Here is a 15,796-nt window from a genome sequence, read left to right as displayed (position 1 = left end):
TCTGCCCTCTCAGGTTAAAGATCCCATGGCACTATTCGAAGAAGAGCAGGGGAGTTCTCCCGGTGTCCTAATCAATATTTATCCCTCATCCAACATCACTAAAAACAGATTATTTGGTCATTTGTATCATTGCTGTTTGTGGGACCTTGCTGTGTGCAAATTGGCTGCTGCATTTCCTACATTAAAACAATGACTACACTTCAAAAGTACTTCATGGAAAAAAACGAATCATCACCTTCATGTACAATTTAACATGTATAATATTCATACTATTTATGGGAAGTGGGGGGGTTCGGATGGACAGTCTGCTTTTCATCCCGCTGAAGCGCTCTGGGGGTGAAATTGGTCTAAACGAATCGGCCGCCCATTTTGTCCCCCACCTGATTTTCTTTTCCATTAACGTCAATTTGATTCGCTATCGCCTGTTTTTGCACTACCACTCAAGACCAATTTCACCCTTTCTGTCCTGCAGCACAGACTCCAGGTCCCGTTCAGGAAGTGAGCTTTTGTTTTCACCTCTATGTATGGAGAAAATATCTTATTATTATTTTACATCTTACATTATTTTATGTAAAGAAAGAAATTGCATTTATATAGTGCCTTTCATGACCTCAGAAAGTCCCAAAGTGTTTCACAGCCAACTAAGTAATTTTTTGAAGTGTTGTCACTGTTGTAATGTAGGAACCATGGCAGCCAATTTGCGTACAGCAAGATCGCAGGAACAGCAATGTGATAATGACCAGACAATTTTTTTTTAAATGATGTTGGTTGAGGGATTAAAAATTGGCCAGACCGTGGAGAACTCTCCTGCTCTTCTTTGAATTGTGCCGTGGAATTTTTTACGTCCACTTGAGAGGGCAGATGATGCCTCAGTTTAACGACTCATCCGCAAGATGACATTGCAGCATTCCCTCAGTACTGCATTGAAGTATCAAGGAGAATAGAGAAGTGTATGAATCACTGCTTCACACTCACACTGTTTGTTTACTTGCTTTATTTAAATAATCTGTCAATTGGTTTAGAGTCTGAGTCTCGGTCTAATAGAGAGTATATATATTCAGTTTTCATTTCAAAGAGAGGGGAATCATATGGTGGCACATGATACACCCCAGTAGCTGGTGTATAAATGAAGGGCTCCCTGTCATGTTCGCTGGATCTTGCTGTTATATACCTAGATTTTGGGTGGCAATAGTACACTTCGGATTACAGGGGGGTGGTCAGAGACACTCAACCTGAGAAAATATCTAATGTAAAAACCCTAAAATATACACCCCAGAACAATATAATATTTCAAAATCTTAAATTATGATTTGATAGCCAATTCTGATCGAGTGAAATCCACCTCTCTCACTTCTCCCATTTATTTGACACTGTTACTTAGCTTTAATTTAATACCTTTTATAATATAATACTCTCTGATTCTGGGTATAGTTCTCTGTTTTACTAATGAAACTGAAACTGGTTAAACACAGTCAAACATTATGTTTACACGGGCAAATAAACTTAATAGAGATTCACATAAACTCTCCTTAGCACTGCTCAGTCTGGACAGAAAGCAGCCAAAAAATTACATCATTTTTTTTTGAATTTGGTTTTATTGGCATGGTATAAATATTTACTATCAACCAAGTATTAATCTTTGTTGGATGTACTTTATTATTTGCCTTTTTTACGTCAAAAGAGGATTAATTTGTCAGTGGCGGGTACAAAAGCTTAAGTATCAACATTACGACAACTTTGGTAAAGTAGTTGCTACTTAACTCGTTCCTACTTTAAGCAGAACTTTTGCTATGAGTATGTGATGGGCCAGAATTCGCAGAATGACGCTCACTGTTAGTTAGACTTACCCTTGCCTGTTTAATTTCTATGAGATCTTTCACTGGAAGTTGCTGGAAGTGGGAGATGGAAACAATGAGGCGCCCCCTACAGGGCATCTGGGATCTGTGTGAACGGGGCAAGCAACCGTGTATCTCCTTAACCAATCAGATTGAAGGATTGTGAAATGACCAGCACAAGGTCTGAATCAGGAAGTGTCAGTTAGAATAGTAAATTCAATGTCAAATCAGTTACAGAAAGAGAAATAAAGAGAGGGAAAGAAAGATTGGATTAAGAGAGAGAGAAAAAAGAGACAGAAAGAAAAAGTAAAAAAAATAAAATGTAATAAATTTAAAAAAAAAATCTCCAACAATTAAAAGCTGAAGGAATGAGACTCCACACACGTAATAATTAATTTTCAGTGCCAGAGAGGTTGTTTGACAGTAATTAACACTTATCACACTGTCAAAAAGGGTACTTAGACTGAAATGGACAAGCCCTAACCTCCTGTGGCGAGTTTAGTTCGTATCTACCAAACAAGTACAGGAACTTCAGGCCGTTCAATGTGTTTCAATGGTGAGGCAGGCAGCGAGATGCCGTTATAATGAAGCTAACAGCAGAGCGGCCCACTTCAGACAGCAACTTCTGGATTTTTGCATTTACCTGCACATCTGCCCTCGCCTGAAGTTGCTGTGCGATTTGTGCATAAATAATGGTGAGCACCATTAGCATCACCGTTATTTTGACAACAAATTCTGGGCCATCATCTTTGCATATGTGTGTGTGTGATATGTTTGTATGTGCATATATCATGTGTTTACGTATGTGTGATATGTTTGTGTTCCTGTCCATGTATATTATGTATTTGCATGTGTTTATGTACGATATGTTTGTATGTTCCTGTCTGGGTATATATTATGTGTATGTAAGTTTATGTATATATATATGATGTTTGTGTGTTCCTGTCTGTGTTTACATCATGTGTCTGTATGTATATTTATGTGTGATTTCCTGCATTACAACAGTGACTTCACTTCAAAAGTACTTCATTGGCTGTAAAGCACCTTGGGACGTCCTGAGGCCATGGAAGGTGCTATGTAAATGCAAGTTCTTTCTTTTCTTTCTATGTTTGAGTGTTGCAGTCCTATATGTATGTGCATTTATGTATATATGTTCCTGTCTTGTGTATGCACCATGTGTTTGTGTGTGTTTATGTTTGTGTTCCTATCTATGTATACATCATGTGTGATAAATTTGTGTTCATGTCTATGAATACATCATGTATATGTGATATGTTTGTATGTACCAGTCTACGTATACATCATGTGTGTGTGATATGTTTGTGTTCATGTCTGTGTATACATCATGTGTGTGTGTGATATGTTTGTGTTCATGTCTGTGTATACATCATGTGTGTGTGATATGTGTGTCCCTGCCTCTGTGACCTCACAGTGGGAACATTCCACTCGACGCTGACATCACAATGCTCCGAAGGTGTGCAATGACGTCACAACGCTTGGCCGGGGCGCGAGCGGCGGGTGGCGGGAATCCCGAGCCCGGTTTTTCCCGGGGCTGCAGACACCGTCCCGAACCTGCGCTGCAATCGGTCCGCTCCCTCCCCCGGCCTCCGGACCCCGGGCCCGGGCAGTGCATGTCCCCTTTAAACGATCCCGGCATGCTCGCGGGAGGGGAGGGGGACGGTCGGTCGGCAGGCCGGCTAATTGCGAGCCTGTAGTTGGGTCACAGAGAGAGGGAGCTGGATCGCAGGCAACGGCCGGGGGCTGCTTTGCACTCTACCCCAGTGGAAGTGGACCGGGTCTCGGGGAGGAGGGCAGTGCATTCCCCCGGGGAGGGGGGGGGTGATCCGTGCTCCAGGGGGGGTACTCGCTCATCTGCGGGACTCTGGGAGCCGGTGAGTTGGATGCAAGTTGTAAAGCGTCTGCACGGCTTCCCCTGCGGGACCCTCCCCAATGCAACAGGTGCCGGGGGACAGCACGCCTGCTGGGGAACCTTTCCACCGGGGGCTGGGACTGTCAGCCGCGTCCTGCTGAGGAGGATAAACCCGCAGCGATCCCGGGGCTGCCGGGCTCTTGATTGACAGGTATGGAACTGGCTCGCGGGCAGCGACCGGCTCGTCCCATTACACACAGCGAGACTTGTTGCTGCTCTGCTATTTCTGGATTTAGCAGCAGGATTTAACTAACTCTGCTGTTAGGCTGGCTGTGTTAGGAAGGCTATAATGATTTTACTATTTTTGTTATGGAATGGATTTTTATTTGCCTAAAAGAAAGACTTGCATTTATATAGCGCCTTTCACAACCTCAGGACGTCCCAAAGTGCTTTACAGCCAATTAAGTACTTTTTTGAAGTGTTGTAATGTGCCAAATTGTGCACAGCTATGCGATAATGACCAGTTCATCTGTTTTAGTGATGTTGGCTGAGGGATAAATATTGGCCAAGACACCAGTAGAACTCCCCCTGCTCTTCTTCGAATAGTTCCAATTCGATTTTTTTTCCCCTCTCCCACCTGAGAGGGCAGACAAGCCTCAGTTTAATGTCTCATCCGAAAGGCAGCACCTCCAACAGTACAGTAGTGCACTGAAGTGTCAGCCTGGATTATGTGCTCTAGTCTCTGGTGGGACTTGAACCCACGACCAAATAAGTCAGAGGTGAGAGTGCTACCACTGAGCTACGGCTAGCACCTAACTTAGGCCATTCAGCCCCTTCAGCCTGTTGCGCAACCCTTCTCTTCCTCCCCCATCCCATATTGATTCTCATTCTCGGCATTGTTGTTGTAGGAAGTGCTGAGCAGAAGCTATGAGCTTTTCAACAGGGACGAAGGGAAGAATCAAAATTGGGTATTGTATAGTTCTGTTTTTAAAATCCTTAAGAATACTGTGGGGAAGGATGGGATCAGAAATGTTAGGATTGCATCCTGCATTGACTGAGGATTGGCTTGTATGGGGAGCATGGGTAGCTGAGCTGCCTCTGGAACCATTACATCGGACAATCCCACCTGCAGACATATTTATCCAATAGCAATGGTTGTAGCAACGTGGCTGTGAGTTGGCACTTTAGCCCGATATCTTTGTGTAGTTGGTGTGTGGAGCGGGTGAAGAGAAATCACCATCTTTGTAATAACAAAACAAAAGCAAAATACTGCAGATGCTGGAAATCTGAAATAAAAACAGAAAATGCTGGAGAAGCTCAGCAAGTGAGGCAGCATCTGTGGAGAAAGAAACAGAGTTAACATTTCAGGTCAATGACCTTTCGTCAGAACTGGAAGATGTTAAAAGAGTTAAAGTTTTTGAGCAAGTACAGAGTCAGGGAAAGGTAGGGGAGAGGAAAGAACAAAAGGGAAGGTCTGTGATAGGGTAGAGGGCTCGAGGGATTAAATGACACGGGATGATGGTGCAAGGCAAGGAAGGTGGTAATGGGACAGGTTAAAAAACAAAAGATTGATCAGGAGTAGCTGTAAATGGCAGCAGCAGAACCATTACCAGCACTAGCTGACAAAAAATGGGAGCAGTGTTATGATCAGAAGTTATTGAAATCAATGTTGAGTCTGGAAAATTATAAAGTGCCTGAACGAAAGATGAGGTGCTGTTCCTTGAGCTTCCATTGAGCTCCATTGGAGCAATGTAAGAGGGAGAGGTCAGAGTGGGAGTGGGAAGGAGTTTGTAATGCCCTTCCCTCCCCAGAAAGAAAACAGATGAGTCAATATAGCTTGCAAAATATTGTGAGCTCTGAGGAAGAAGAGGAGTAGTCAGTTATTAGAATGAAGAAGTAAAACATTTCTTTGCTGCCTCGTCCCCTGCAGCCCAAGAAAGACATTTTCCCTTTAAGAACAACAACAACTTGCATTTATATAGCACCTTTAACATAGCAAAATATCCCAAGGCGCTTCACTGGAGCGTTATCAGATGAAGATTGACACCGAGCCAAAGAAGGAGACATTAGGACAGGTCAAAGAGGTAGGTTTTTAGGAGCGTCTTAAAGGAGGAGAGAGATTTAGGAAGACTCCTAAATCAACTTTGCAGCGATGATGTAACTGGATTCAGTCCGTGGTCAGATCTAATTTTTTTTTGTGTTTACATAAGTGTCAACACTCACGGCTGAAAAGGATGTTTCCCTTTTCATCCCTCCTGAAGCACAGCTCTAATGACACACAGCTGAAGATGTACCTATTGGGTATTATGTGAGTGGGTTTTTTCAGACTGATGTGGTTCTCGGGGAAGGTATTTTTTATTTTTCTGGTGGATTTGTTTGGTTTGTTTTAAGTTTTTCTTAAGTGTAGCAAGCAAAGTGAGCGGGGTACTTGAGATTGATTGGGTTTTGTCTTTTTTATCCCCTCTCCCCTGTCCACTCTCTTCGCTTGAGGATTTGTCATTAATGCTTTGTTAGTTGTAGATATATGACGGGTAACCTAATAGAGGTCTTTAAAATTATGAAGAAGTTTCCACTTGGGGGAGTCCAAAACTAGGAGTCATAAACATAAGATAGTCACCAATAAATCCAATAAGGAACTCAGGAGAAACTTCTTTACCCAGAGAGTGGTGAGAATGTGGAACTTGCTACCACAAGGAGTAATTGAGGCGAATAGCATAGATGTATTTAAGAGGAAGCTAGATCGGGTACATGAAGGAGAAAGAAATAAAAGGTTAAGCTGATAGGGTTAGATGAAGTAGGGTGGGAGCAGGCTCGTGTGGAGCATAAACACCGGCATAGACCAGTTGGACCAAATGGCCTGTTTCTGTGCTGTAAACTCTATGTAATTCGACGTAATTATCATTATGACAAAATAAAGTGTTGACTAGGTAACATAAAAATGTAATTCGTTGCTAAATTCAAGACAAAATCAAAATCGAGCCCCTACACTTTGGTCAAAATGGCATTGAGCACTATGCTCAATGGAAGATCTGGGCATGAACTGGTTAAATATATCTCTGGACTTAGTAAACTCCACTTACACAAGACTTTTCCCATTTGATGACTCCTCCACTCCGTTAGTTGCTCATGGGACAGAAGAAAACAAGTAATGAAAAGGGCTTTCACAAAATGGTGGGCGGGAAGCTAATCCTTACAGGGTTAGTACTGCTGGTCAACCACTGGTCACACTCTGTCCTCTCCGAGCCTGACATTACTGATTGATGACCTTTAAGTAGGAGGAGACCCAATGAAACACCCGTCCTCAACAATAACAGAGTGTAACGCAACAGGAAAACCAGATATCGCTTGGTTGTTCATGGGCTGTAGTTGTGTCCGCCCTCTTTCAGCAATACTAAACAGTACCAACTGAATCTTCATAGAGTGGTAATAAAAATAGCACTGGAATCAGCAATTAGCACTTTATGAAGTCGTGGGTTATCGGGTTGATCACAGAAGCATCTTGCAGCAGATCTGTAATCTGTCTCAAAACTAAATTTAAATCTGCGACAACCCAAATTTTAATGTTTATTTTGCTAACATTCTGATACTTGAAAGAAAGAACTTGCATTTATATAGCGCCTTTCACGACCTCCCACAGTGCTTTACAGCCAATTAAGTACTTTTTTGAAGTGTAGTCACTGTTGTAATGTAGGAAATGCAGCAGCCAATTTGTGCACAAGCTCCCACAAACAGTAATGTGACAATGACCTGATAATATATTTTAGTGATGTTGGTTGAGGGATAAATATTGGGCAGGACAGCAGGGAGTACGCCCCTGCTCTTCTTCAAAATATTGCCATGGGACCTTTTATATCCTCCTGAGAGGGCAGACACCTCATCTGAAAGACAGCATCTGCAACAGTGAAGCATTCCCTCAGTACTGCACTGGGAGTGTCAACCTAGATTTTGTGCTCTGGAGTGGGACTTGAACCCACAACCTTCTGCCTCAGAGGCAAGAGTGCTACCCGTTGAGCCACAGCTGACACCTTGAAGTGTGTTAACATTTGTTTTCTGTTGCCAGCAGTGTGTTTGTTAAAATATTTTCTGGAATACAGAGGCTAACCTGGGAGAACACAGGACAAATGGCATTTATTTCAAAAGAAAAACACGTTCCCACTCTCTCCTTGGTTGTGAATCTGATTATTTGTTGCAGACACTAGAGGGTTTGAAGATAAGGCTGTGTTTCTGTTTAGCGTTGTTGAGTTTTCCCCTTTTGTCGCAGTTTCAGTCTGTTGTAGAGCTGTTGCGGTTACCTTTAACACATGTTCCTCAGCTGTTGTGGCCTCCCCCTGTGGCACAAACTTCAAAGTTAGCAAATAAAAGGAGTCATGGCAGGGGAACAAAGGATGCATTTTCACTTGCGTCGAGCCCTTCCAGATGTTTTTGTTGCCTGCTGGTCAGCCTTGGCAAAAACTCTGCAAGCTAATGAGCAGCGTTTTCTGAGTGGTACCTATTCCCAAGACCACCTGGGAAAGAAACCAGTCTGCAGCCAGGATTTATTTAGTATTTTTTTTCCCCCTCTAGTAAAGTTGAAAATGGGCACGAATAACGAATTCAATGTGTGTTCAAAATAATAAAGCCACACCTGGCTGAAGGTGTGTGGAATTAATGACCAATTGACGAGCTGAGATTGGAGATGGCCTTGGTTAATGAAAAACAGAAAGTTGGCAAGACCAGGTTTATTGCCCGTCCCTAGGGGTGGTGAGCCTTCTTGAAGCAATCATGGTACGTCTGAGTGGCATTCTAGGCCCAGGACACTTCAAAATAGTAAACCGCATTGACGTGTGTAGGTCAGACTGGGGTAGGAGCTGCAGATTCCCTTCCCCGAAAGACATTAGTTGGCTTTGAAAACCAGTTGGGTTTTTACAGCAATCTGGCAGCTTTCATTGCTCACAGATTCTGGTGCCAGTCCACAAATTACTTAAATTTCGCAACTTTCCCGGTGGGGTTTGACACCTCGAGATTCTGCCCCGTATCAAAACCACTACACTGTTGCCCATGGTACATAGTCCAGCAGGGGTCCGTTCTGGGCTCCTTGCCATTTACAGCTCTGATAAACATTGCTAGAAATACTCTCCATATTATTAACAAATTTGATGATGACTCCACATTGTGAGATGAGGTGACCAGTTGCAAGAGAGAGTGATATCATTTAAAGTGAGCGAGATACATTATGTTTATTATGCTGATGTGGTGGATGGAACTTTAGTATAGCTGACAATAAGGTGACACAAAACATGTAGACAATGGATAGCTGTAGAGATAGAAAATTGAGTAATGCATGGCTGTGAATTAATCATTTGCTGAAATTACTCAGTCCATGCAAGATTGTTGTCAACAAGAACATAGTATCACTGTGCATCTGAGGAATATTTGACTATACGTTAAACAAGTGATTTTAACCCTCGATAACCCATCACTGGGACCACATTTATGTACATGTTGCGGCGTTCTATCTTCAACATACCATTAGTGCCCTGGAATTCTCCTCTTCACATTGTGTCAGTCTATGTACCTTGGCCGATTGGACCTATCCAGGCCGCGTAATCAATAAACATTTACATGCAGGAGGTGGATGTAAAAGATCCCACTGCACTATTCAAAGAATGTAAGGACTTGCACAACACCAGGTTATAGTCAAGTTCCGCACCCATGAGGACGGCCTCAACCGGGATCTTGGGTTCATGTCACGCTACATGTAACCCCACCAGCGAAAAAAAGTTATCTGTTTTTAATACAACTGGACATTCTCTCTCTCTCTGCCTTTCGGGTCTCTTTCTCTCTCTGTCTTTGTAATCTGACCCATTGTGTATTCAGTATACTGGGATGTAATGTTTTCCGTGGCTAACCTGTCTGAACACCAATGACACCTTTGATCGCTGTGATCGTCTCCCAGCCAAGATGTGATAGGGGGCAGTTGGAAAGATTATTTGTAATCACCAGGCATTGTTCTCTGACTATATATGCTATGCGTTTTTAGAACCCTTCACTCATCTGACGAAGGAGGTAAGCTCCGAAAGCTTGTGATTTAAAATAAAACTGTTGGACTGTAACCTGGTGTTGTGCAAGTCCTTACATTTGTCCACCCCAGTCCATCATCGGCATCTCCACATCATGGCTACTATTCAAAGAAGAGCAGGGTGTTCTCGCTGGTGTCCTGGTTAACAATTATCTCTCAACCAACATCACTTTAAAAAAAACAGATTATCTGGTCATTATCACTTCTTTCTTTTCAAATGCACTAAGATTTGCCATCATTAAGAGTTTTTTGTTTCAAATTGCAAGATATTGGTATTAATACCAGGGACTACTTATTGACAAAGTTTACATTGGAGAGTAGGCCTGGATTTTGTGCTCAAGTCTCTGGAGTGAGACTTGAACCCACATCCTTCTGACTGAGAGGTGAGTGCTACAGCTAACACCATGATGTGTCACTATACTATATTATGGGTATGTACCATGGGTTGATGCCTTGCAAGATGAAGTGAGTCAGGGACTGAAATAACTACATGTCTGGGACAGGCAAGCTTTTGTTGGGCAAAGTGCCAATTTATTGCCTATTCCTGGTCCTCCTCCATTCCATTTCAGATCATCCATCCAAAAAAAACTTAACGTCAATGCTAGGACTTTGGAAAACATGTCGAGGCTGGTGTGAAGCTGTGCGGTGTGCTTGACATCTCAGCTGTATTCTGGGGCAAATAATAACTGGTGCACTTTTTAGTTTCTACTGCAGTGTGGAGTGTAGAAAAGTAGGTAGTTATTAACACAGCTGGTATTTACTCAGCAACTATCAAATGTTACTCTACTGTAGATACTGTGGTCGAATGTGGCAAAGTGATTTTTTGGGTTGCATATGATAAAGCAAGTGTTTGCCCTATTTGTGATTAAGTAGCAGTCCCATGCAGTCTACTATAAAGAATCATAGAATCATACAGCACAGAAGGAGGCCATTCGGCCCATCATGCCTGTGCCGGCTCTTTGAAAGAGCTATCCAATTAGTCCCACTCCCCGTGCTCTTTCCCCATAGCCCTGCAACTTTTTCCTTTTTTAAGTTGAGATCCAGTTCCCTTTTGAAAGTTACTATTGAACCTGTTTTCACCACTCTTTCAGGCAGTACATTCTAGATCATAACAACTCGCTGAGTAAAACATTTTTTCCTCATCTCCCCCCGGCTCTCCTGCCAGTGGAGACAGTTTTTTCCCTATCTACTCTATCAAAACCATCATAATTTTGGACACCTCTATTAAATGAGAACAATCCCAGCTTCTCTAGTCTCTCCAGATAACTGAAACCCCTCATCCCTATTATCATTCAAGTAAATCTGCTCTGCACCCTCTCCAAGGCCTTGTCGTCCTTCCTAAAGTGTGGTGCCCAGAATTGGACAAATATACTCTAATGGAGGTCTAACCAGTGATTTATAAAGGTTTAGCATAACTTCCTTGCTTTTGTACTCTATGCCTCTGATAATAAAGCCAAGGACCCCGTATGCTTTTTTTAACAGCTTTATCAACTTGTCCTGCTGCCTTCACAGATTTATGTATTCTATTAAAAAAAATGATGCTTTGTCTTAATGGGTCCATTGTAAAAATTGATACACTTATAATCAAATCAGGCACATTTATGGCTCTAAGTAATGAAATCAATGCAAATTCTTCTACCTACTTTATCAAAAGCAAGCTTTGTCAATAAGTAGTCCTAGGTATTAATATCAATATCATGTTATTTGAACAAAACCTCTTATTGCTGTTGAATCATGGTTAATTTGCATATATACTTGTGCATTCAAATATGTATTGCCCACGTGTGCTGGGTCGGTCCAATTCTATCTCGGAATTTCGGGTGTCCATCGAGTAGATTGTCACGTACTGTCTTGTGTCACGGCTCTCTGATTACAAATCGTATTTTGGGTAACTGTGCGGAGTGCTTAGCACTGCCAGGGACAGATGGAGTACCACTTGCGTCAAGTGACATAGTGCCAGTCAAGTGGCTACAGCAGTATGATACTGCATCGCTGATTGCTGTGGAGCATAGAGTTGGCAGGCAGGTGACCTTGAAAGCTGCTGTCGCTGCTTGTCGCTGCTGCCCTGGTGTCTACAGATTGTTCAGTTCATTGCTAAATCATTGGTGTTCCCTCAACTGTTGCTGTTTCTTACTATAATTCCATATATTGGTAATTTATGCACGTTTTTCAAAACTGCTGGACAAATAAGGCTTTTTAATTAGGAGTAAGCCAAGATACGTTCTAGAATTCAACATCAACAAGACCAAAGCTATTTTGCCTCATTTGCTGATTCCATCTCCCTCGCCACCAGCTCGCCCACACTGAACCCGCAGGTGTGCAACCTGGCCGTTTTATTCGACCCTGTGCTGAGCTTCAAACCCCTCCTCCAATGGATTGCCGAGACAGCTTGTTTTCACCTCTGGAACATCGCCCTCTTAAGCTCCTCCCTCAACCCTTTTTCTGCTGGAGCCTTCAACCTTGCCTTTGTCACTTCATAATTTGATTTTCACCCAGTGCTCTCCTCACAGGCCCTCTTAGGCCCACTGTGCACAAACTGCTACTCTTCTAGACGTCTGCAGCCTGTGCCCTATCGAGCACAAATTCCAGTGAATACCTTTACTGAATCCTTATCCCCAGTGTGTCAGCTTCAAAATTCAGATTCCTTACTCCACCCTACCTCTGCAGAGTCCTTCAGACCTACATTCCAGTTTGCACCCTCCACTGTTCCAGTTGCCCAACCCTTCAATGACAGTGTGTGTAGCCATTATGCCCCGATGTTCTAGAATTCTCTTCCTAAACCCCTCTACCTTGCCATTTCTTCTCTCACCTTCAAAAAGTTTCTCGACATCAGCTTCTTTGTTCACCTCCCAACTTCTCTCTAACTTCTTTCTCTGTGTCCGTGCTCCCCTGTAAGGCATAGGAACATAGGAACAGGAGTAGGCCATTCAGCCCCTCAAGTCTGTTCTGCCATTCTGTTAGATCATGGCTGATCTGTACCTCAGCTCCATTTACCTGCCTTTGCTCCATATCCCTTGATACCCTTACCTAATAAAAAAAAAATCTATCGATCTCAGTCTTGTAAATTCCAATTGGCTCATCATCCACTGACATTTAGGGAGCGAGTTCCAAATTTCCACTAACTGGTTTCAGTCCTGAATGGCCTTCCTTTTAATTTTAAGAATGTGTCCCCTTGTTCTGGATTTCCCCACCAGAGGAAATAGTTTCTTTGTATCTATCCTGTTGAATCCCTTTATAAATTTTAAATATCTCAATTAGATCACCCCTCAACCTTCTAAACTCAAGGGAATACAAATTTATGCAACCTGTCCTCATAATTTAACTCTTTAAGCCCCGGTATCATTCTAGTGAATCTGCATTGTACCCCCTCCAAAGACAAAATATCCTTCCTGCGGTTTGGTGCCCAAAACCGAACACAGTACACCAGATGGGGTCTGACCAAGGCTCCGTACAGCTGAAGCCTCACTTCCCCATTTTTGAATTCCAACCCCCTTGAGATAAAGGCCAACGTTCCAGTAGCCTTTTTGATTCCTTTTTGTACCTGTGCACTCTGGCTTTTAATGATTTTGTGTACATGGACACCCAGATGCCTTTGCTCCTCCACAGCATCTTGGGCACACTATATTATGTGAAATGTACTATATAAAGGTAAATAGCAATTATGTCACTGCCTTGTAGAGAGCTTGAAGGCAGGGCCTTGCCTGAAAATAATGCTTTAGCGTGGCAGCTGCATGTGTCACTTACAATTACTCCCGTCCTCCAAAATGAGTTGCATCGTTTGAATGTAAGTCGCAGTGTTTAGTAATGGTTGAAGACGTTACAGGCATAGGCGCAGTGTGTGTTAAATTATTGTGCTTTCACCTTGCCTGTATGTGTTCCCTTCATCTGACATTGTACTTACTTCATGTCAATGATGCTACTTTAAGTTAGAAATTATATTTTGTTGAACCAATGCTGCTTCTGTAAACTTGCTGACTGCTCGTCAGAAAGTTTCCACAAGTGCATTAAGATGTTGTTCACCCACCACCCCTGTGCTCGCTGACCCACATTGGCTACCGGTCCAGCAACACCTCGATTTTAAAATTCTCATCCTTATTTTCGAATCCCTCCATGGCCTCTTCCCCTCCCTATCTCCGTAACTCCTACAGCCCTCCGAGATCTCTGCGCTGCTCTAATTCTGGCCACTTGTGGGTCCCACGATTTTCATTGCTCCACCATTAGTGGCCTTCAGCTGCCTAAGCCCTAAGCTTTGGAACTCTTTTCCCCCCCCAATAAACACCTCCACCTCTCTATCTATCTCTCCCCTTTTAAATCCCTCCTACCTCTTTGACCAAGCTTTTGGTCACCTGCCCTAATTCCTCCTTATGTGGCTCGGTGTCAGATTTTGTTTGACGCTCCTGTGAAGCGCCTTGGGATGTTTTACTACGTTAAAGGCGCTGTATCAATGCAAGTTGTTGTTGGGTTAGGCTAGTGAATAAGTGCCCTATAAACAAATACTTAGTCATTGCTGTGTGCACCATTGGTGAGTGTTTGGCTCAGTGGTAGCTTTCCTGCCTCTGAGTCAGAAGGTGCAGAGTTTGAACACCCCGCTCCGGACAGTCCTGGCGAACGGAGACCGGAGCTCCGGCTCTGAATTCTGGGTTGACATCCAGCGGGTAACTTTTACTGGTGGGTGTGGGCGGCCCCCGCTCATTGTATGGGTTGTGGGAGCCCATAAGTCCTCCCACCATATAGGACTAAGCACCCTATCGACTGGCATAAAGATGGTTACAGCCATGGAAGGGGCGATCACATTCTGGCCTGTCAGACTGTTAATCGGCCCGTGAAACCCTCCACTGCTTCGTGCTATTGTCGAAGCGAAGAGTGTGAAGATATGAAAATAACAATAACGCCACCCTGTCAGACTGTTAATCAGCCTGCGAATCCCTCCACAACTCCACGCTATTCTCCAAGGGGAGAGTGCGAAGATAGGAAAATAACACCAACCATGGGTAGAAAGAAATACAAATGTTTGAGACTAGCTCGGGAAATAGGATTAAAAGTGACTGGCTCATTTGACATTTGATAGCAAAAAAGAAACAGAGACCAGTGCCTTTGATTAACCCTCTTGTTTATTGTTAGCTGCGTGGTTGCTTGGAGAATGTTTGTGTTGTGTGCTGTTTTCCCTCATGTGTGAGTACAGGGGAGACAGTTAATTAAACAGTGAGCATGTCCTGTTCTGTTAACAGAAATAGCTGAGTGAAAGTTGTATCTTGCAAGGATTCTCGCAGTACTTCCCAAAGCTACCATTCTCACATTACTAGTGAGGTTTCTGCTTTTTTTGTAAGAATCCTGGATTCAAGACTGCAAAATAATTGTAATGTCAAATAACTGAGCTTTATTTCCAGCTTTATGCTGTCATCTCGATCTGACTTTCTTGTAGCCCTGTCTTATTGTACAGAATGGCCTCTTTGAGGTTGCTGTGTCCTATAATTTAAATAATATTTAATTACATTTGAAGGATTCTCAGAAAACCAATGTACTTTTCCATTAGCTTTGCATTTTGAAAATTAAAACTCTGTTGGTAAGATTTCTGGCCAGTGCTCTTTATGTAAAACTCCTGCCACTCTTATCTTGTATCAGTCATGCATTGTAAATTGCTTGTTTATAGTAAAGGAATTGGACAATTACAGAGCATTGTCATTCTGTAAATGAGCCCCTTAGATAATTGGCCATCCTTTTTATTGCTTGCCCATATGGTACAACTCTATCGATTGAAAATGCCATTTTTCAGACAATCAGGTATGTTTAATGAAAGGAAAGGCTTCACCGGTTGTACTTTTTTGGTTAACAAAATGAACATGAATGTAGAAAAATTAGTTAGAATTATGTCCAGAGATGATTGGCTTTGCATTAGTTCAACTAGCTATTCAAATAGTATTTCCTCTCCTCCCTCCTCCCCCATACTGCCCTCCCCCCACATACTTTCTGCAATCGTTTTTTTATGCTTATATAACCCTGACTGACTAAATATTTCGACTCAAAATAACTTGT

The 15,796-nt window shown here is 42.7% G+C and overlaps 1 protein-coding gene across 4 annotated transcripts in view; it reads left to right on the top strand.

Moving 5' to 3' along the window:
• The first annotated feature begins 3,386 nt into the window (after positions 1-3,386).
• rassf8b (Ras association domain family member 8b) overlaps positions 3,387-15,796 on the top strand; it is an 85,474-nt gene continuing 73,064 nt past the window's right edge. For 2 of the 4 annotated variants that reach the window (XM_068004679.1, XM_068004680.1), the window contains exon 1: positions 3,387-3,916. The gene's annotated coding sequence lies outside the window, so the exon portion shown is untranslated. The remainder of the gene's footprint in view (positions 3,917-15,796) is intronic. The other 2 variants (XM_068004678.1, XM_068004677.1) reach the window with 1 other exon arrangement.

Source organism: Heptranchias perlo, chromosome 24 (genome assembly GCF_035084215.1).
Source record: "Heptranchias perlo isolate sHepPer1 chromosome 24, sHepPer1.hap1, whole genome shotgun sequence".
In the NCBI taxonomy this organism is placed as follows: domain Eukaryota; kingdom Metazoa; phylum Chordata; class Chondrichthyes; order Hexanchiformes; family Hexanchidae; genus Heptranchias; species Heptranchias perlo.
The sequence above is the reverse complement of the archived record's forward strand: the minus strand, read 5'-3'. Positions and strand labels throughout refer to the sequence as shown.